Genomic DNA, 22,999 nt, shown 5'->3' with positions numbered 1-22,999 from the left:
TTGAAACCAGTAAACCCAAAACAGGTGTGTGTTTTTTAAGGGCAGGACAGCTGTCAGCAACACATCCAATATCATCACACTGATTGGAGTCAAGGTTGGCTCACTCCTGGCTCCAATTAGCTCTGGGAGAAGTCATTAAGCTAGGGCCTCACATACTTTTTCCTCCCTGCACTGTGAATGTTTACATGCTATGTGCAATTAAACCATGGCAACATCTAATGTTTGTGTAGTATTATGTTCAGCAGACTGTGTTCTTCTATTGTTGTGACTTAGATGACGTTCAGAGCACATTTTATGCCCAATTCATGCAAAACGCCACATAATCCCAAGGGGTTCACATACTTTTTCTTGCAACTGTAGATAATAGATAGATAGATGGAATAACATAGATATATACACGGCTCAAAAAAATGAAAGGAACACTTTGAAAACCCATCAGATCTCAATGGGGAGGAATCTCCTGCTGGATCTCTATACTGACATGGATGGGGGATGGGTGAGGAACGTAAGGATGCCCCATCGTTTGATGGAAATGAAAATGATCGACCTACAGAGGACTGAACTCAAAGACACCCCGAAAATCAAAGTGAAGAAATGATGCAGCAGGCGAGTCCATTTGGCTGAAATGTCATTGCAGCAACTCACAATGGTCGTCAGTAGTCTGTGTGGCCCCCACGTGCTTGTATGCATGCCTGACAACGTCGGGGGAGGGTCCTAATGAGACCACAGATGGTGTCCTGGAGGATTTCCTCCCAGATCTGGACCAGGACATCACTGAGCTCCTGGACAGTCTGAGGTGCAACCTGGCGGCGTCGGATGGACCGAAACATGACATCCCAGAGGGGTTCTATTGGATTTAGGTCAGGGGAGCGTGGGGGCCATTCAATGGTATCAATTCCTTCATCCTCCAGGAACTGCCTGCATACTCTCCCCACATGAGGCCGGGCATTGTCATGCACCAGGAGGAACCCAGAACCCACTGCACCAGGAGGAACCCAGAACCCACTGCACCAGGAGGAACCCAGGACCCACTGCACCAGGAGGAACCCAGGACCCACTGCACCAGGAGGAACCCAGGACCCACTGCACCAGGAGGAACCCAGGACCCACTGCACCAGGAGGAACCCAGGACCCACTGCACCAGCATAGGATTTGACAATGGGTCCAAGGATTTCATCCCGATACCTAATGGCAGTCAGGTTGCCATTGTCTAGCCCAGGGGTGGGCAAACTTTTTGACTTGAGGGCCGCAATGGGTTCATATATTGGACCCGGGGGCCGGACCAAGAGTAGATGAATGATGTGTATGTGTCATCCATAGTAAGTATAGTAATATTCCCCCATAGTAAGCATAGTAATTAATCCCCCATATAGTAATTCATCCCCCATAGTAATTCATCCCCCATATAGTAATTCATCCCCCATATAGCAATTCGTCCCCCATATAGCAATTCGTCCCCATATAGCAATTCCTCCCCCATATAGTAATTCATCCCCCATATAGTAATTCATCCCCCATAGTAATTCATCCCCCACATAGTAATTCATCCCCCATATAGTAATTCATCCCCCATATAGTAATTCATCCCCCATAGTAATTCATCCCCCACATAGTAATTCATCCCCCACATAGTAATTCATCCCCCATATTAATTCATCCCCCATAGTAATTCATCCCCCATATAGTAAGTCCCCCATATAGTAAGTCCCCCATATAGTAATTCATTCCCCATATAGTAAGTCCCCCATATAGTAATTCATTCCCCATAAAGTAAGTCCCCCATATAGTAATTCATTCCCCATATAGTAAGTCCCCCATATAGTAATTCATTCCCCATAAAGTAAGTCCCCCATATAGTAATTCATTCCCCATATAGTAAGTCCCCCATATAGTAATTCATTCCCCATAAAGTAAGTCTCCCATATAGTAATTCATTCCCCATATAGTAAGTCCCCCATATAGTAATTCATTCCCCATATAGTAAGTCCCCCATATAGTAATTCATTCCCCATAAAGTAAGTCCCCCATATAGTAATTCATTCCCCATAAAGTAAGTCCCCCATATAGTAATTCATCCCCCATATAGTAAGTCCCCCATATAGTAATTCATTCCCCATATAGTAAGTCCCCCATATAGTAATTCATTCCCCATATAGTAAGTCCCCCATATAGTAATTCATTCCCCATATAGTAAGTCCCCCCTATAGTAATTCATTCCCCATATAGTAAGTCCTCCATATAGTAATTCATTCCCCATATAGTAAGACCCCCATATAGTAATTCATCCCCCGTATAGTAAGTCCCCCATATAGTAATTCATTCCCCATATAGTAAGACCCCCATATAGTAAGTCCCCCATATAGTAAGTCCCCCATATAGTAATTCATTCCCCATATAGTAAGTCCCCCATATAGTAATTCATTCCCCATATAGTAAGTCCCCCCTGTGTCAATTCACTTACCTTTGCTCCTCCGCGCGTTCCTCTTGTATTCCCGCGCCGTTCTGGTCTTCAGGGAGGACTGTGAGAGAAGAGTTCGTCACGCTGCCCCGCCTACATCCTGGCTGCCCCGCCTACATCCTGACAGCTGCAGAGTCCTGACGCCCGAGAGGAGGGAGGGGGCGGCCATCCTAGAGGGGGGGCGGCCATCCGAGAGGAGGGGAGGGGAGAGGAGGAGAGGAGGTCGCCCGCCCGCCCGAGAGGAGGGAGGGGAGCGGGCACCCGGCACACAGGAGAGCCGCATCTATTGTAAAGAGCCGCGGCTTGCCGACCACTGGCCTTGCGGGAGCCTAGCTCCGCGGGCCGGATTAAAAGGTCCGCCGGGCCGTATACGGCCCGCGGGCCGTAGTTTGCCCATTGCTGGTCTAGCCTGTAGACATCTGTGCGTCCCTCCATGGATATGCCCCCCCAGACCAACACTGACCCCCCACCAAAACGGTCATACTGAACCATGTTACAGGTAGCAGAACTTTCTCCACGGCTTCTCCAGACCCTTTCACGTCTGTCACATGTGCTCAGGGTGAACCTGCTCTCATCTGTGAAAAGCACAGGGTGCCAGTGGTGGACCAGCCAATTCTGGGGTTCAATGGCCAATGCCAATCCAGCTCTATGGTGCCGGGCAGTGAGCACAGGGCCCACTAGAGGACGTCGGGCCCTCAGGCCACCCTCATGAAGTCTGTTTCTGATTGTTTGGTCGGAGACATTCACACCAGTGGCCTGCTGGAGGTCATTTTGTAGGGCTCTGGCAGGGCTCACCCTGTCCCTCCTTGCACAAAGGAGCAGATACCGGTCCTGCTGATGGGTTAAGGACCTTCTATGGCCCTGTCCAGCTCTCCTAAAGGAACTGCCTGTCTCCTGGAATCTCCTCCATGCTCTTGAGACTGTGCTGGGAGACACAGCAAACCTTCTGGCAATGGTACGTATTGATGTGCCATCCTGGAGGAGTTGGACTGCCTGTGCAACCTCTGTAGGGTCCAGGTATGGCCCCATGCTACCAGTAGTGACACTGACCCTAGCTAAATGCCAAAACTACCGTATTTGCCGGCATATAAGATGACCCCCTACTTTTCCTGTTAAAATATAGGGTTTGAGCTATACTCGCCGTATAAGACTACCCCTCTTCCAACGCACACCAAATAAAAATGAAAAAACATCAGATTTGATTTCAATATGGTATGGTATTTCAGTATGGTATTCCAATGATGGGGCACTATTCCTCCCTCTGACACCAATGATGGGGCACTATTCCTCCCACTGACACCAATGATGGGGTGCTATTCCTCCCACTGACACCAATGATGGAGCACTATTCCTCACACTGACACCAATGATGGGGCACTATTCCTCCCACTGACACCAATGATGGGGTGCTATTCCTCCCACTGACACCAATGATGGGGCACTATTCCTCCCACTGACACCAATGATGGGGCACGATTCCTCCCACTGATACCAATGATGAGGTACTACTCCTCCCACTGATACCAATGAGGGGGCACTATTCCTCCCACTGACACCAATGATGGGACACTATTCCTCCCACTGATACCAATGATGGGGCACTATTCCTCCCACTGACACCAATGATGGGGCACTATTCCTCCCACTGATACCAATGATGGGGCACTATTCCTCCCACTGACACCAATGATGGGACACTATTCCTCCCACCGACACCAATGATGGTGCCCCATCATTAGTGTCAGTGGGAGGAATAGTGCCCCATCATTGGTATCAGTGGGAGGAATAGTGCCCCATCATTGGTGTCAGTGGGAGGAATAGTGCCCCATCATTAGTCAGTGGGAGGAATAGTGTCCCATCATTGGTGTCAGTGGGAGGAATAGTGCCCCATCATTAGTCAGTGGGAGGAATAGTGCCCTATCATTAGTCAGTGGGAGGAACAGTGCCCCATCATTGGTGTCAGTGGGAAGAATCGTGCCCCATCATTGGTGTCAGTGGGAGGAATAGTGTCCCATCATTGGTGTCAGTCGGAGGAATAGTGCCCCATCATTGGTGTCAGTGTGAGGAATAGTGCCCCATCATTAGTCAGTGGGAGGAATAGTGCCCCATCATTGGTGTCAGTGGGAAGAATCAATGATGGGGCACGGTGTCAGTGGGAGGATTAGTGTCCCATCATTAGCGTCAGTGGGAGGAATAGCACCCCATCATTGGTGTCAGTGGGAGGAATAGCGTCCCATCATTGGTGTCAGTGGGAGGAATAGCGCCCCATCATTGGTATCAGTGGCAGGAATTGCGCCCCATCATTGGTGTCAGTGGGAGGAATAGTGCCCCATCATTGGTATCAGTGGCAGGAATTGCGCCCCATCATTGGTGTCAGTGGGGAGAAAAGTGCCCCATCATTGGTGTCAGTGGGGGAGGAATAGTGCCCCATCATTGGTGTCAGTGGGGGAGGAATAATGCCCCATCATTGGTGTCAGTGGGGAGAATAGTGCCCCATCATTGGTGTCAGTGGGGAGAATAGTGCCCCATCATTGGTGTCAGTGGGGGAGGAATAGTGCCCCATCATTGGTGTCAGTGGGGGAGGAATAGTGCCCCATCATTGGTGTCAGTGGGGAGGAGGTATAGTGCCCCATCATTGGTGTCAGTGGGAGGAATAGTGCCCCATCATTGGTGTCAGTGGGAGGAATAGTGCCCCATCATTGGTGTCAGTGGGGAGGAGGTATAGTGTCCCATCGTTGGTGTCAGTGGGGAGAATAGTGCCCCATCATTGGTGTCAGTGGGAGTTGTAGTGCCCCATCATTGGTGTCAGTGGGGGGAATAGTGCCCCATCATTGGTGTCAGTGGGGAGAATAGTGCCCCATCATTGGTGTCAGTGGGAGGAATAGTGCCCCATCATTGGTGTCAGTGGGGGGAATAGTGCCCCATCATTGGTGTCAGTGGGGAGAATAGTGCCTCATCATTGGTGTCAGTGGGAGGAATAGTGCCCCATCATTGGTGTCAGTGGGGGGAATAGTGCCCCATCATTGGTGTCAGTGGGAGGAATAGTGCCCCATCATTGGTGTCAGTGGGGAGAATAGTGCCCCATCATTGGTGTCAGTGGGGAGAATAGTGCCCCATCATTGGTGTCAGTGTGGAGGAGGTATAGTGCCCCATCGTTGGTGTCAGTGGGAGGAATAGTGCCCCATCATTGGTGTCAGTGGGAGGAATAGTGCCCCATCATTGGTGTCAGTGTGGAGGAGGTATAGTGCCCCATCATTTGTGTCAGTGGGAGGAATAGTGCCCCATCATTGGTGTCAGTGGGAGGAATAGTGCCCCATCATTGGTGTCAGTGGGAGGAATAGCGCCCCATCATTGGTATCAGTGGCAGGAATTGCGCCCCATCATTGGTGTCAGTGGGGAGAAAAGTGCCCCATCATTGGTGTCAGTGGGGGAGGAATAGTGCCCCATCATTGGTGTCAGTGGGGGAGGAATAATGCCCCATCATTGGTGTCAGTGGGGAGAATAGTGCCCCATCATTTGTGTCAGTGGGGAGAATAGTGCCCCATCATTGGTGTCAGTGGGGGAGGAATAGTGCCCCATCATTTGTGTTAGTAGGGGAGGAATAGTGCCCCATCATTGGTGTCAGTGGGGAGGAGGTATAGTGCCCCATCATTGGTGTCAGTGGGAGGAATAGTGCCCCATCATTGGTGTCAGTGGGAGGAATAGTGCCCCATCATTGGTGTCAGTGGGGAGGAGGTATAGTGCCCCATCGTTGGTGTCAGTGGGGAGAATAGTGCCCCATCATTGGTGTCAGTGGGAGGAATAGTGCCCCATCATTGGTGTCAGTGGGGGGAATAGTGCCCCATCATTGGTGTCAGTGGGAGGAATAGTGCCCCATCGTTGGTGTCAGTGGGGAGAATAGTGCCCCATCATTGGTGTCAGTGGGGAGAATAGTGCCCCATCATTGGTGTCAGTGTGGAGGAGGTATAGTGCCCCATCGTTGGTGTCAGTGGGAGGAATAGTGCCCCATCATTGGTGTCAGTGGGAGGAATAGTGTCCCATCATTGGTATCAGTGGGAGGAATAGTGACCCATCATTGGTGTCAGTGGGAGGAATAGTGCCCCATCATTGGTGTCAGTGGGAGGAATAGTGCCCCATCATTGGTGTCAGTGGGGAGGAGGTATAGTGCCCCATCGTTGGTGTCAGTGGGGGAGAGGACCGGCTGCTCCTACTTTCAGTTCGGCCGCTTGATTTTCTCTGGGCTGTTCGGCTCCGCCTCCTCGCCGGTGATTGGTCGCCTATGTGCCTTTCCAGTGCTGAAGCCCAATCACCGGTGAGGAGGCGGAGCTGAGCGGCCACGCGACCATCGAGCGGCCGAACTGAAAGAAGGAGCAGCCGCGCTTCCTGGACCGGATCGTCGTGGGACCGGAGCCAGGTAAGGTACAGCAGCCCCTCTGCCCACCCCTGTACTAAGTGTCCGTTGGAGGACACCGCCCCTCGAAAAAGTGTCGCCCTGACACCGGCTCGCCGTATACCGGCGTATAAGACGACCCCCAACTTTCCAGAAGATTTTCACGGGTTAAAAAGTCGTCTTATACGCCGGCAAATACGGTAGATAGATAGAAAATAAATACAAGGATAAGAAATGTAGTGTGCTACGTGTATTAGACAGCTGGACCAGGAGAAAGGGTGGGGCAGAAAGCTCTATGTGCTGGGGGGGGGGGGGGACGTGCTCCGGTAGCTCCCTTCTTTCTGCCTCTCATTCAGAGGAGTGAACACAGTGTCACTCCTGTCAGCAGGGCCTTTTTTTTCGTCCTCCAGCACTAGCCCTGCACTCAGCGCTGTCATTAGTCCTAAAAGCAGGAGTCGGCAGTTCCCCATTCTCACCCTGGGCACTTGTTTGACATAAAGAGGGATCTTCTTTTTGTTTTTCATCCCCCTACGCTATAAATTATTTTCAGCAATAATCATGAAATCAAACAATAATAATAGACAGAGACACAGGCAGTCCAAACTGTAGTATCCCTGGACATCCAGTGCTGGTCATGTGACCAATAGCCTAGGGATTTGATCACGTGATCTCCTCTGCTTGGTGCGTCGGAGCTTCAGGGAGCCCGGAGCAGCATTTACTCCAGGAAGAGTAAAGCTGGTTTTCTTCACCTTTCAGACAGACTGGAATGACAGATTTACATTGAACCTGAGCCGGCCTCTAAAGTGCCCGAAGGATACAACATTGCTGAAGTGGTCAGAAGCCGGCCATACATCAGGAGGATTTCGGTTGGATGGAAATTGTTTGTCAGAACGTTCTTTCTTGTCACCATTGACATCACAATTATGTCCACACTCCTTCTATTGAAATGGAATCACAGGTACATTGAACAGATTCATGTCTGACTTCTCATGAATGAAACCCACATTCACAGAATGTAATCAAGAAAAATGTTCCATCCTGCTCCTTTGAGTTTTCTTGACCATTACCCATTAGAAAATCCAACAGACGGCCTAATCAACCGTTTCTGAATGAAAGTCCACTTGTCTGTTCCCACCATGAGTTTTCAGATTGATCCAACTGGAGCTCTGGGAATCCTAGGTGCAGCCAAGTGTCATGGGGACTTGACATTTCTCCAAGCTTAGATAACCCACACACCTCCCCCATAACATGGTATTATTACCGGCTGATTCTGCTAGAACAGTGCTCTCCAAACTGTGGCCCTTTGCTTTCCTTTATCTGGCCTTTAGGGCATTATTGCTTCCACTAATACCAATAATGGAGAGATATTCCTCCCACTGATACCAATGAGGGGCACTATTCCTCCCACTGACACCAACGATGGGGCACTATTCCTCCCACTGACACCAACGATGGGGCACTATTCCTCCCACTGACACCAACGATGGGGCACTATTCCTCCCACTGACACCAACGATGGGGCACTATTCCTCCCACTGACACCAACGATGGGGCACTATTCCTCCCACTGACACCAATGATGGGGCACTATTCCTCCCACTGACACCAACGATGGGGCACTATTCCTCCCACTGACACCAATGATGGGACACTATTCCTCCCACTGACACCAATGATGGGGCACTATTCCTCCCACTGACACCAATGATGGACACTATTCCTCCACTGACACCAATGAGGGGCACTATTCCTCCCACTGACACCAATGATGGGGCACTATTCCTCCCACTGATACCAATGAGGGGCACTATTCCTCCCACTGATACCAATGATGGGACACTATTCCTCCCACTGACACCAATGATGGGGCACTATTCCTCCCACTGATACCAATGATGGGGCACTATTCCTCCCACTGATACTAATGATGGGGCACTATTCCTCCCACTGACACCAATGATGGGGCACTATTCCTCCCACTGACACCAATGAGGGGCACTATTCCTCCCACTGATACCAATGATGGGGCACTATTCCTCCCACTGATACCAATGATGGGGCACTATTCCTCCCACTGACACCAATGATGGGGCACTATTCCTCCCAATGACACAAACGATGGGCACTATTCCTCCTAATGACTCAAACGATGGGCACTATTCCACTCACTGACACCAATGATGGGGCACTATTTCTCCCACTGACACCAATGATGGGGCACTATTCCTCCCAATGACACAAACGATGGGCACTATTCCTCCCAATGACACCAACGATGAGCGCTATTCCACTCACTGACACCAGTAATGGGGCACTATTCCTTCCACTGATACCAACGATGGGGCACTATTCCTCCCACTGACACAAACGATGGCCACTTTTCCTCCCAATGACACCAATGATGGGGCACTATTCCTCCCAATGACACCAATGATGGGGCACTATTCCTTCCACTGATACCAACGATGGGGCACTATTCCTCCCACTGCACAAACGATGGGCACTATTCCTCCCAATGACACCAATGATGGGGCACTATTCCTCCCAATGACACCAACAATGAGCGCTATTCCACTCACTGAGACCAATGATGGGGCGCTATTCCTCCCACTGACACCAACAATGGGGTACTATTCCTTCCACTGACACTAATGATGGGGCACTATTCCTCCCATTAATACCAATGATGGGGACACTATTCCTCCCACTGACACCAATGATGGGGCACTATTCCTCCCACTGACACCAATGATGGGGCACTATTCCTCCCACTGATACCAATGATGGGGCACTATTCCCCCCACTGACACTAATGATGGGGCAGTATTCCACTCACTGATACCAATGATGGAGTGCTATTCCTTCCACTGACACCAATGATGGGGCACTATTCCTTCAACTGATACCAATGATGGGACACTATTCCTCCCACTGATACCAATGATGAGGTACTATTACTCTCACTGACACCAATGATGAGACACTATTCCTCCCACTGACACCAATGATGGGACATCATGCCTCCTGTAGATACCAATAATGGGGCATTATTCCTCCCATTTATACCAATGATGGGGCGTTATTTCTCTCGTGACTATAGATACCAATGATGGGGCACTATTCCTCCCACTGATACCAATGATTGGGTGCTATTTATCCCACTGACACCAACAATGGAGCACTCTTCCTTCCATTGAAATCAATGATGGGGCCCTATTCCCCCTACTGATACCAATGATGGGGCCCTATTCCCCCTACTGATACCAATGATGGGACACTATTCCTCCCACTGATACCAATGATGGGGCACTATTCCTCCCACTGACACCAATGATGGGGCACTATTCCTCCCACTGACACCCATGATGGAGCACTATTCCTCCCACTGACACCAATGATGGGACACTATTCCTCCCACTGACACCAATGATGGGGCACTATTCCTCCCACTGACACCAATGATGGGGCATTATTCCTTCCATTGAAACCAATGATGGGGCCCTATTCCCCCTACTGATACCAATGATGGGGCCCTATTCCCCCTACTGATACCAATGATGGGGCCCTATTCCCCCCTACTGATACCAATGATGGGGCACTATTCCTCCCACTGATACCAATGATGGGGCACTATTCCTCCCACTGATACCAATGATGGGGCACTATTCCTCCCACTGATACCAATGATGGGGCACTATTCCCCCCTACTGATACCAATGATGGGGCACTATTCCCCCCTACTGATACCAATGATGGGGCACTATTCCCCCCTACTGATACCAATGATGGGGCCCTATTCCTCCCACTGATACCAATGATGGGGCACTATTCCTCCCACTGATACCAATGATGGGGCACTATTCCTCCCACTGATACCAATGATGGGGCACTATTCCCCCCACTGACACCAATGATGGGGCACTATTCCTCCCACTGACACCAATGATGGGGCACTATTCCTCCCACTGACACCAATGATGGGGCACTATTCCTCCCACTGATACCAATGATGGGGCACTATTCCTCCCACTGATACCAATGATGGGACACTATTCCTCCCACTGATACCAATGATGGGGCACTATTCCCCCCACTGATACCAATGATGGGGCACTATTCCTCCCACTGACACCAATGATGGGGCACTATTCCTCCCACTGATACCAATGATGGGACACTATTCCTCCCACTGACACCAATGATGGGGCACTATTCCTCCCACTGATACCAATGATGGGGCACTATTCCTCCTCTTACTGACCACAGGTGCCATGTAATTTTCCTACTCCCACTGGGGTGTTTTCTGCTCTCACTGGTCACAGTCTATACCCCTAGCACAAATCTTCACCCCCCCCCCCACATGATACCACAGTGCCCAGGGCAGCCGTCCCTCCTGCCCACCCCTTGTTCCGGCCTTGCTGCCTGCGGCTATGGACTCACACCTGTGCGGAGATTGGCATCTTTATACACCTGAAAAATGCCGATCTCTGCAAGGACGCACCTAAAACAGTTCTTTTCTATGTGTTTGGAGCCTTCGGGGGACCTGTGGTGTAGAAATCTGCAACACATCTGAATTGTTCCTCAGCGCACCTGAGCAGGCAGGTATTCTATTGTTGGAGAGACGTTGCATGCCATGCGGAGCCGGCCGGCCGGCATGCAGGTGTATTCTGATTTGAAACTTTGGTTTTGTTAAAGTGCAAAACGGCGGCTAGAACTGACACTTCCTGCGTGGTGAAACGCGACGTTCTACCTTGCAGGTAGGAGAACCGGTCCTAATTCGTTTTATGCAGTTACAGCAAAGATTTTTTTTTTTTTTTAGAACCAAAAGGTTTTTTGCCGTATGATGTAAAGCTGACCTTTGAAATTGCCACCAGCAGTGTTAGGCTGCATTCAGAGCCAGGGATTGCCTGATCCCCACATACTGTGCTCTTCTGCCTCCCTGTTCTTTGCCCTCCTGCCCCTCTCTGTACTGTGCTCTCCCCCCATCCCCCTGTACTGTGTCCTCCTGAGCTCCCTGTACTGTGCCCTCCTGCCCCCTTCTGTTTCGTACTCTCCCCCCCGCATACTATGCCCTCCTGAACCCCTGTACTATGTCCCCCTTGTACTGTGCCTACCTGCCCCCCTTGTACTAGTCCAATTCCAAAAATGTAGGCAGCAGGTGAATACAAAAATATTCCATGGCACTTGTGTCCTGTACGGTGCCCTCTTGCCCCCTCTTTACTGTACTCTTCTGTTCCCCTCTGTACTGTGCTCTCCTGCCCCCCCCCCCCCCATACTGTGCCCTCCTGGGCCACCTGTACTGTGCACCCCTGACCCCCCCCGTACTGTTTGCATCAGAATCCCCTGTACTGTGCCCTCCTGCCCACCTGTGCACTGTGCTCTCCCCCCCGTACTGTGCTCTCCTTCCCCCTCCCCCCCATACTATGCCCTCCTGAGCCCCTTGTACTGTGTCCCTCTGACCCTCCAGTACTGTGTCCCTCTGACCCTCCTGTACTGTGCCCTCCTGCCTCCCCCTGTACTGTGCTCTTCTTCCCCCCTGTACTGTGCCCTCCTGCCCCCTCCCCCCCCGTACTATGCCCTCCTGAGCCCCTTGTACTGTGTCCCCCGGAACCCACTGTACTGTGCCCTCCTGCCCCCCTCTGTACCGTACTCTTTTTCCCTCCCCCATGCTATGCCCTCCTGAGCCTCCTGTACTGTGTCCCTCTGACCCCCCCGTACTGTGCCTTCCGGACCCCCCTGTACTGTGCCCTCCTGACCCCTCTGTACTGTGCCCACCTGCCCCCCCCGTACTATTCCAATTCCAAAAATGTCGGCAACAGGTGAATACAAAAATCTTCTTTATTGCATAAAGGAGTAAAAATATTCCATGGCAAACTTACGCTAACGCGTTTCAGTCTAGAAGTACACCTTATTCATTTATTTATTCATTTCAGGTACTTATATAGCGCTGTCAATTTACGCAGCACTATATTCATATTCATAGCTAGTTATTTCTACAATAAGAAAACCAATATATAGAGTGGAACAAGGCTGCCCCCCCCCCCTGTACTGTTCCATCCTGACCCTTCTGTACTGGGCCATCCTGACCCTCCTCCGTACTGGGCCATCCTGACCCTCCCCTGTACTGTGCCTCCTGACCCTCCCCTGTACTGTGCCTTCCTGACCCTTCTGTACTGGGCCATCCTGACCCTCCCCTGTACTGTGCCTCCTGACCCTCCCCTGTACTGTGCCTTCCTGACCCTTCTGTACTGGGCCATCCTGACTCTCCCCCGTACTGTGCCCTCTTGCTCCCCTACATTTCCCCCTGATCCCCGTACTCTCCCCTTCTGATACCCTGTCCTCTGCTCTACTTTTCTACTGTTTGGATATTTGTGTTGATTAGTCTCTGATTTACGGCATGTTTTCTTATTGTTTACAATTTATTTTATTGAAACTACTAATAAATATATGTGTAATTCTATCAACTATTTATACTTTCGTTCTTGAGAGTAGGCGCGTCGACTGGGTCATGCTGGTGGAAGCCTTTCCAAGGGGCCCATGATGCTATTGGCACGCCCCTAGACTAGTGCAGGCCATAGACGGGTTGAAAACCGGCAGTTTTTTAATAAAAAAAACAAAAAATCGGGCGTTCGATTAGCCGACGTTACCACCAACGGTAAAAAAAATGGGCTGATTTTCGTCTCGTCTACGCCCGACATTTAACTCCATAATTACTTCTGTCCCTTGCAGAGAGCTCCGCTATTATATTTTACATGAAAAAGTCTTGCGGTTGCAACATTGTATCTATTTGTATCCATTTCAGATACAGATGCTTTTATTCGGATACAAATGGATACATTGTTGCAACCGCAAGACTTTTTCATGTAAAATATAATAGCGGACTGGAATTCCTCTTTTTCTTCTTCTTCTTTATCTTCTTCTTCTTCGTTTTCTTATTATTATTTTTCTTCTTCTTTTTCTTCTTCTTGCAGGTCACGTCTCATGCACAGATTTTTTATCGGTAAAACGATCGGCCGATTTGCCCATCATTACCGGGAAAATCGGCCGATTGTCAAAATCGGCCACAAATTTTCCAACTTGACCGATAAAACAAAATGCCCAAAACCCCGAAAAACGGCCGACCAATTAACCCACTAACGGTGTGAAAATCGACCGATTTTTTTTTTTCGGACAAAAAAGCGGCAGATTTTTGACACGTCTATGGCCTGCATTAGGCTGGCCATACACTATACAATTTTCTTGAGAATTTTGCTTTAGATTTACCAAAAACTATATAATATGAGGTCAAACCTAAACAACACTTTCAATTGTATCAAATTTGGTTGGCCCTTGCACTACATAAAACTAAAAACTCTTCCTGCGCCTAGTGAAACACCCTACTATAGGTTCTATCCTGCTGCTGTGCTATGTGATCAACACAAATTGTAAAAAATATATAAATAAACAGCGCAAGCATAGACCTCTATATCAAATCAATATACAAAGTGCAAACATATATAAAAAATTAAATAAATAGTGAAGTCCATCAAAATTAATAAACACAAAATTCAAAAATAGTTTGTGCAAACAGAAATTTTCAAATTCTTCTTCTATTATAAAGAAACTTCCACCTTCCACCCGTGAAAACCAACATCAAATGCACTCACCAGATTAAGGTGAATGAAACGCCTTTTAGGAATTTATGGGATCCTAAACCCTCTTTGGTATCCACTCTATAGGAGTCCTCACCTCCAGCATAGACTCCACCATCCAACCAGGGAGAAAAAAACTCAGATAGTGTAATATTGCAAAACACCATTCATAAGTGAAATCAAGGATTAAGGCCACTCACATTATAATCGCTTTAAAAAGGCATATTTATTAAGACCAGCTTCTTTCCAGATGAACAGTAGATGTAAGGCAACCTCTCACAGAATCTCACATCACAGCTCCAGGTTACAGCAGAAGCTCCACAGAGACCACACATAAAATGTAAAAAAAAGGTTTTGTTCCTTTTAGTAAGAGAACTCATTGTTAGCGTATATAGGAACTGTCCTGGACTGGCAGAGACAGTCCCGAATGTTGATCATCTGTCCTGCCAATGCCATGTCCTGGGATCACAGCATCAACCTTGTCTGAGTTATTGCACATGCAAAGCAACTCAAATAGGCATTAATTGCAGGGTTCGGGGGCACGTATGGGTGGTCTCCCCATACGTAGAGATAGGACCATAGAGTGGGTGTAATGGACAGTCCCCACTAATATTGAGGTCTATATTGTCTACATTATTATTATTATACAGGATTTATATTATTATTATTATACAGGATTTATGGCGCCAACAGTTTGCTCAGCACTTTACAATATAATGGGAGACAATACAGCAACAATACAGTTCAATACAAGGAGGGATAGGAGGGCCCTGATCCTGGGAGCTTACAATCTAGGAGGGAGGGGCTAGTAATACAAAAGGTAGTAACTGTGGGGGACCGACTGGTTGGAAGAGTAGAAGATTCCATTATTAGCTGAGGGCAGGATAGGCTTCCCTGAAGAGAGAGGTTTTCAGAGATCGCCTAAAAGTGAGCAAAGTAGGTGATAGTCTGATAAATTGGGGTAGAGAGTTCCAGAGGATGGGGAAAGCTCTGGAGAAGTCCTGAAGACGAGCATGGGAGGAGGAAACAAGGGAGCTAGAGAGTAGGAGGTCTTACGAGGAGCGGAGAGGACGGTTTGCGTGATATTTGGTGACAAGATCGGTGATGTAATTTGGAGCAGAGTTATAAATGGCTTTATATGTTATTGTTAATGTTTTGAATTTTATATGTTGGGCAATGGGAAGCCAGTGGAGGGATTGGCAGAGAGGGATGGAGGACACTGAATGGAGGCCAGTGGAGGGATTGGCAGAGAGGGATGGAGGACACTGAGTGGAGGCCAGTGGAGGGATTGGCAGAGAGGGATGGAGGACACTGAGTGGAGGCCAGTGGAGGGATTGGCAGAGAGGGGTGGAGGACACTGAGTGGATACCAGTGGAGGGATTGGCAGAGAGGGATGGAGGACACTGAGTGGAGGCCAGTGGAAGGATTGGCAGAGAGGGGTGGAGGACACTGAATGGAGGCCGGTGGAGGGATTGGCAGAGAGGGGTGGAGGACACTGAATGGAGGCCGGTGGAGGGATTGGCAGAGAGGGGTGGAGGACACTGAGTGGAGGCCAGTGGAGGGATTGGCAGAGAGGGGTGGAGGACACTGAATGGAGGCCGGTGGAGGGATTGGCAGAGAGGGGTGGAGGACACTGAATGGAGGCCGGTGGAGGGATTGGCAGAGAGGGGTGGTAGATACAGAATGGTTAGTAAGGTGGATGAGTCTTGCAGCAGCATTCATGATAGACTGAAGAGGGGATCGCCTGCGATGAGGTCGGCCAATGAGGAGGGAGTTACAATAGTCAAGGCGAGAGATAACAAGGGAGTGAATACGTTGCTTAGTGGTGTCCGAGGTTAGGAACGGCGTATCTTGGAGATGTTGCGGAGGTTGGAGATGTTGCGGAGGTGAAGTCTACAAGATTTGAACAGCGATTGGATTTGGGGCTGAAAGGACAGATGGGAGTCCAGGATTACACCTAGTACCCTGGCATGAGGGGAGGGACTGATGATTGTGTTATTGATCTTGATGGAGAAGTCGGGGGAGGGGGCACAGGCTGGAGGGAATACTAAGAGCTCAGTTTTGGAAAGATTGAGTTTGAGGAAGTGGAGTGACATCCATGCCGATATGTCACTTAGTAGGTTAGTAATGCGAATATATATATGTTTGTATATGTGTGTGTGTGTGTATATATATATTTATATATATATATATACACTGCTCAAAAAAATTGAAGGAACACTTTTTAATCAGAGTATAGCATCAAGTCAATGACACTCCTGGGATATTGATCTGGTCAGGTAAGTAGCAGAGGGGGTTGTTAATCAGTTTCAGCTGCTTTGGTGTTAATGAAATTAACAACAGGTGCACTAGATGGGCAACAATGAGATGACCACCAAAACAGGAATGATTTTACAGGTGGAGGCTACTGACATTTTTGCCCTACTCATCTTTTCTGACTATTTGTCACTAGTTTTGCATTTGGCTAGGGTCAGTGTCACTACTGGTAGCATGAGGCCATACCTGGACCCTACAGAGGTTGCACAGGCAGTCCAACTCCTCCAGGATGGCACATCAATACGTGCCATTGCCAGAAGGTTTGCTGTGTCTCCCAGCACAGTCTCAAGAGCATGGAGGAGATTCCAGGAGACAGGCAGTTACTCTAGGAGAGCTGGACAGGGCCGTAGAAGGTCCTTAACCCATCAGCAGGACCGGTATCTGCTCCTTTGTGGAAGGAGGACCAGGATGAGCCCTGTCAGAGCCCTACAAAATGACCTCCAGCAGGCCACTGGTGTGAATGTCTCTGACCAAACAATCAGAAACAGACTTCATGAGGGTGGCTTAAGGGTCCGACATCCTCTAGTGGGCCCTGTGCTCACTGCCCGGCACCATAGAGCTGGATTGGCATTTGCCATTGAACCCCAGAATTAGTAGGTCCACGACTGGCACCCTGTGCTTTTCACAGATGAGAGCAGGTTCACCCTGAGCACATGTGACACATGAAAGGGTCTGGAGAAGCCGTGGAGAACGTTCTGCTGCCTGTAACATCTTTCACCATGATGGTTTTGGTGGTGGGTCAGTGATGGTCTGGTGAGGGATATCCATGGCACCTCTACAGGCTAGGCAATGGCACCTTGACTGCCATTAGGTATGGGGATGAAATCCTTGGACCCATTGTCAGACCCTACACTGGTGCAGTGGGTCCTGGGTTCCTCCTGGTGCAGTGGCTCCTGGGTTCCTCCTGGTGCAGTGGGTTCTGGGTTCCTCCTTGTGCAGTGGGTCCTGGGTTCCTCCTGGTGCAGACAATGCCCGGCCTCATGTGGGGAGAGTATGCAGGCAGTTCCTGGAGGATGAAGGAATTGATACCATAGAATGGTCCCCACGCTCGCCTGACCTAAATCCAATAGAACCCCTCTGGGATGTCATGTTTCGGTCCATCCGACGCCGCCAGGTTGCACCTCAGACTGTCCAGGAGCTCAGTGATGCCCTGGTCCAGATCTGGGAGGAAATCCCCCAGGACACCATCCGTGGTCTCATTAGGAGCCTCCCCCGACGTTGTCAGGCATGTATACAAGCACGTGGGGGCCACACAGACTACTGAGGACCATTCTGAGTTGCTGCAATCACATTTCAGCCAAATGGACTCGCCTGCTGCATCATTTTTTCCCTTTGATTTTTGGGGTGTTTTTGAATTCAGTTCTCTGTAGGTTGATATTTTTTATTTCCATCAAATGATGGGGAGTCTTTACGTTCCTCACAGATCACCCCGTCCATGTCAGTATAGAGATCCAGGAGATTCCTCCCCTTTGGGATCTGATGAGTTTTCAAAGAGTTCCTTTCATTTTTTGAGTAGTGTGTGTATGTATGTATGTATGTATATGTGTATATATATATATGTATATATATATATATATATATATAGGCGCAACAACAAGTGTCGCAGAAGTGGCAGTTGCAACCTGCACCCTGCTCCAGGGGGCCCTAGAGACTACCCGTCAACTCCTGTTCTTTAAAGCAGATGCTGATTCCTCCCCGTGTATCACAATGTCAGATGTCTCCCTGTGTCAGTCCAGTCAGTGCTCACCCACATGGAAGAAATGTTTGCCGTATTCAGTATATTTCAAAATATATATCAATACATATGTAAAAATATATATTTTGTAATATATAAAAACGCATTTCAACATGCAGTGTGTGTGTGTATAACCCCTTCCTGCCCAGTGCCATTAGTACAGTGTCAGTGCTTTTTATTAGCACTGATCACTGTATTGGTGTCACTGGGGCAGTGAGTTAGTGTCAGAACGCCTCCCGCTATAAGTCACCATTACTAGTATAAAAGATAAATAAATACAAATCCCAGTATATATACCGCCATTTGTAGATGCTCTAATTTTCACGTAAACCACTTAATATGCAATTATTGGGTTTTTGTTTTGGGATGTCAGTGGCAGTTAGTCCCGTCCCCCCCAGTGTCAGAATGCCCACCACAGTCCCGCTTTAAGTCGCTGATCACCGCCATTACTAGTATAATTAAAATTAAAATTCCAGTATCTGTACCGCCATTTGTAGACGCACTAATTTCCATGTAAACCAATTAATATGCAATTATTTGGATTTTTGGGGGGATGCCAATGGCAGTTAGTCAGTTCCCCCCTCAGTGTCAGAATGCCCACCCTCCCGCTATAAGTCTCTGATCACCGCCATTACTAGTGTAAGAAAAAAAAAATTAAATTCCAGTATCTATACCGCCATTTGTAGACGCTCTAATTTTCACGTAAACCAATTAATATGCAATTATTAGGATTTTTGGGGGGGATGTCAATGGCAGTTAGTTCCTCCCCCCCCCCCCCCCGTGTCAGAATGCCCACCACGGTCCCGCTATAAAGCACTGAATGCCGCCATTACTAGTATAATAAAAATAAATTTCCAGTATGTATGCCGCCATTTTTAGACGCTATAAATAACTTTCACGTAAAGCAATTAATTGACACGTATTGAGATTTTTTTTTTTTAACAAAGACATGTCGCAGAATACATTTTGGACTACATTTATGCCGAAATTCGATTTTTACATTTTTTTTATTGGATATGTTTTATAGCAAGGGGAAGTCCTGCAGGACTTCTCCAGGACTTCCCCCATCCTCTGGAACTCCCTACCCCAATCCATCAGACTGTCACCTACCCTCCTCACCTTCAGGCGCACCCTGAAAACCCACCTCTTCAGGGAAACCTACCCCACCCTCACCTAACAACCGATCTCCTCCACTCCTCCCGCCACTCCATCCCCCACAGCCACTACCCCCTCCCTCCTAGATTGTAAGCTCCAAGGATCAGGGCCCTTGAACCCCTCATGTTTTGTATTGTACTGTCTTGTCTCATGTTCTGTCCCCCTCGCTAATATACAGCGCTGAGCATACCCTTTGGCGCTATATAATACTGTATAATAATAATAGCAAAAAGTAAAAAATATAGTTTTTTTTAAATTGTCTTTTTTTTTGTTTATAGCGCAAAAAATAAAAACCGCAGAGGCGATCAAATACCACCGAAAGAAAGCTCTATTCGTAGGGAAAAAAAGATGTAAATGTCATTGTGGTGCAGCGTTGCATGACCGCGCAATTGTCTGTTAAAGTAACGCAAAAAATGGCCTGGTCAGGTCGGGGGGGGGGGGGGGGAATCCTCAGGAGGGAAGGTGGTTAAACTCCTCCTCCATATTCCATATTGATATCTAGAAGGGACGCTATGCTGGTTGTATAATATCAGGTGAGGTGCCGTTCCTCCCGTGTGCTCTTCCTGAATGATTTACAAGTCCCTGAATCATCCCTCTATTGTCTCTACCTGTCCTGACCTACAGTAGTTGCAGGTAGCGTCCCCCCCCCCTTTTCTCGTACACAATGGACTGTTCCAGGTGAGCTGTCATCAGGACTGGCTCATCCAGTGGAGGTGTCAGGTGAGGCCCGGCAGGCGATGTGTTCATTCCAGTCTGACGAGCGCACAGTCGTCTTCTCGGGATCGTTGTAGGGACACTGCCGGCCTTACAGGTGAGACGCCGATCCCACCTACCTGTCTGACGGCCGTGTGACCTGCCAGGGACCTCGTCTTCTACCTGTCATACGCAACACACCTAGACCATTAACATGAGACGGCGATAAGATCTGACAGCTGAAAGATCCGACGGCTGAGCTTTCCAAACCTTCGCACACGTTTATGGTAAGATCTTATACCAGGCTGGCCACACACTTAACAATCAAATTGTACAATCTCAGAGCAATCTTCTTTATATTTACAGCACGAGGGCCTACCTAAACCAGGGACACCAAATTCTATCCTTAGGATTGGTCCATACCTTGCCGGTGCGACCAATGCGTTCTGTATAGGGCAGCCTGTTCAATGTAACGGGCTGTGCTATGGGGGCGAAACACGAAAAGGAATCCCCAGACTCTTATTCAAAAAGGTGACGCCACAGAGCGGCATGACGCTGCGACGCTGTTTGGTTTGGCGTGTGCGGAAACGCAGCGCATTACCAGTTCCATTCCCACGGGTGTTCCGTATGTCCGTTTTTTTCATCTGTGCATTCACTATATCTGATCTCCCCGGACCCTGCATTCACTATATCCGCTCTCCCCGGACCCTGCATTCACTATACCTGGTCTCCCCGGACCCTGCATTTACTATATCCGCTCTCCCCGGACCCTGCATTCACTATATCCGCTCTCCCCGGACCCTGCATTCACTATATCCGCTCTCCCCGGACCCTGCATTCACTATATCTGCTCTCCCCGGACCCCGCATTCACTATATCTGGTCTCCCCGGACCCTGCATTCACTATATCCGGTCTCTCCCCGGACCCCGCATTCACTATATCCGCTCTCCCCGGACCCCGCATTCACTATATCCGCTCTCCCCGGACCCCGCATTCACTATATCCGGTCTCCCCGGACCCCGCATTCACTATATCCGGTCTCCCCGGACCCCGCATTCACTATATCCGGTCTCCCCGGACCCCGCATTCACTATATCCGGTCTCCCCGGACCCCGCATTCACTATATCCGGTCTCCCCGGACCCCGCATTCACTATATCCGGTCTCCCCGGACCCCGCATTCACTATATCCGGTCTCCCCGGACCCCGCATTCACTATATCCGGTCTCCCCGGACCCCGCATTCACTATATCCGGTCTCCCCGGACCCCGCATTCACTATATCCGGTCTCCCCGGACCCCGCATTCACTATATCCGGTCTCCCCGGACCCCGCATTCACTATATCCGGTCTCCCCGGACCCCGCATTCACTATACCTGGTCTCCCCGGACCCCGCATTCACTATATCCGCTCTCCCCGGACCCCGCATTCACTATATCTGGTCTCCCCGGACTCTGCATTCACTATATCCGGTCTCCCCGGACCCCGCATTCACTATATCCGCTCTCCCCGGACCCCGCATTCACTATATCCGCTCTCCCCGGACCCCGCATTCACTATATCCGCTCTCCCCGGACCCCGCATTCACTATATCCGCTCTCCCCGGACCCCGCATTCACTATATCCGCTCTCCCCGGACCCCGCATTCACTATATCCGCTCTCCCCGGACCCTGCATTCACTATATCCGGTCTGCCCGGACCCCGCATTCACTATATCCGGTCTCCCCGGACCCCGCATTCACTATATCCGCTCTCCCCGGACCCCGCATTCACTATATCTGCTCTCCCCGGACCCCGCATTCACTATATCTGCTCTCCCCGGACCCTGCATTCACTATATCCGGTCTCCCCGGACCCTGCATTCACTATATCCGGTCTCCCCGGACCCTGCATTCACTATATCCGGTCTCCCCGGACCCTGCATTCACTATATCTGCTCTCCCCGGACCCTGCATTCACTATATCTGCTCTCCCCGGACCCTGCATTCACTATATCCTCTCTTCCCGGACCCTGCATTCACTATATCCTCTCTCCCCGGACCCTGCATTCACTATATCCGGTCTCCCCGGATCCTGCATTCACTATATCCGGTCTCCCCGGACCCCGCATTCACTATATCCGGTCTCCCCGGACCCCGCATTCACTATACCTGGTCTCCCCGGACCCCGCATTCACTATATCCGCTCTCCCCGGACCCCGCATTCACTATATCTGGTCTCCCCGGACTCTGCATTCACTATATCCGCTCTCCCCGGACCCCGCATTCACTATATCCGCTCTCCCCGGACCCCGCATTCACTATATCCGCTCTCCCCGGACCCCGCATTCACTATATCCGCTCTCCCCGGACCCCGCATTCACTATATCCGCTCTCCCCGGACCCCGCATTCACTATATCCGCTCTCCCCGGACCCCGCATTCACTATATCCGCTCTCCCCGGACCCTGCATTCACTATATCCGGTCTGCCCGGACCCCGCATTCACTATATCCGGTCTCCCCGGACCCCGCATTCACTATATCCGGTCTCCCCGGACCCCGCATTCACTATACCTGGTCTCCCCGGACCCCGCATTCACTATATCCGCTCTCCCCGGACCCCGCATTCACTATATCTGGT

The sequence above is a fragment of the Staurois parvus genome, unplaced genomic scaffold, assembly GCF_062004578.1.
Source record: "Staurois parvus isolate SC_StPar_1 unplaced genomic scaffold, SC_StPar_1.0 ptg000794l, whole genome shotgun sequence".
Taxonomy (NCBI): Eukaryota; Metazoa; Chordata; class Amphibia; order Anura; family Ranidae; genus Staurois; species Staurois parvus.
The sequence above is the reverse complement of the archived record's forward strand: the minus strand, read 5'-3'. Positions refer to the sequence as shown.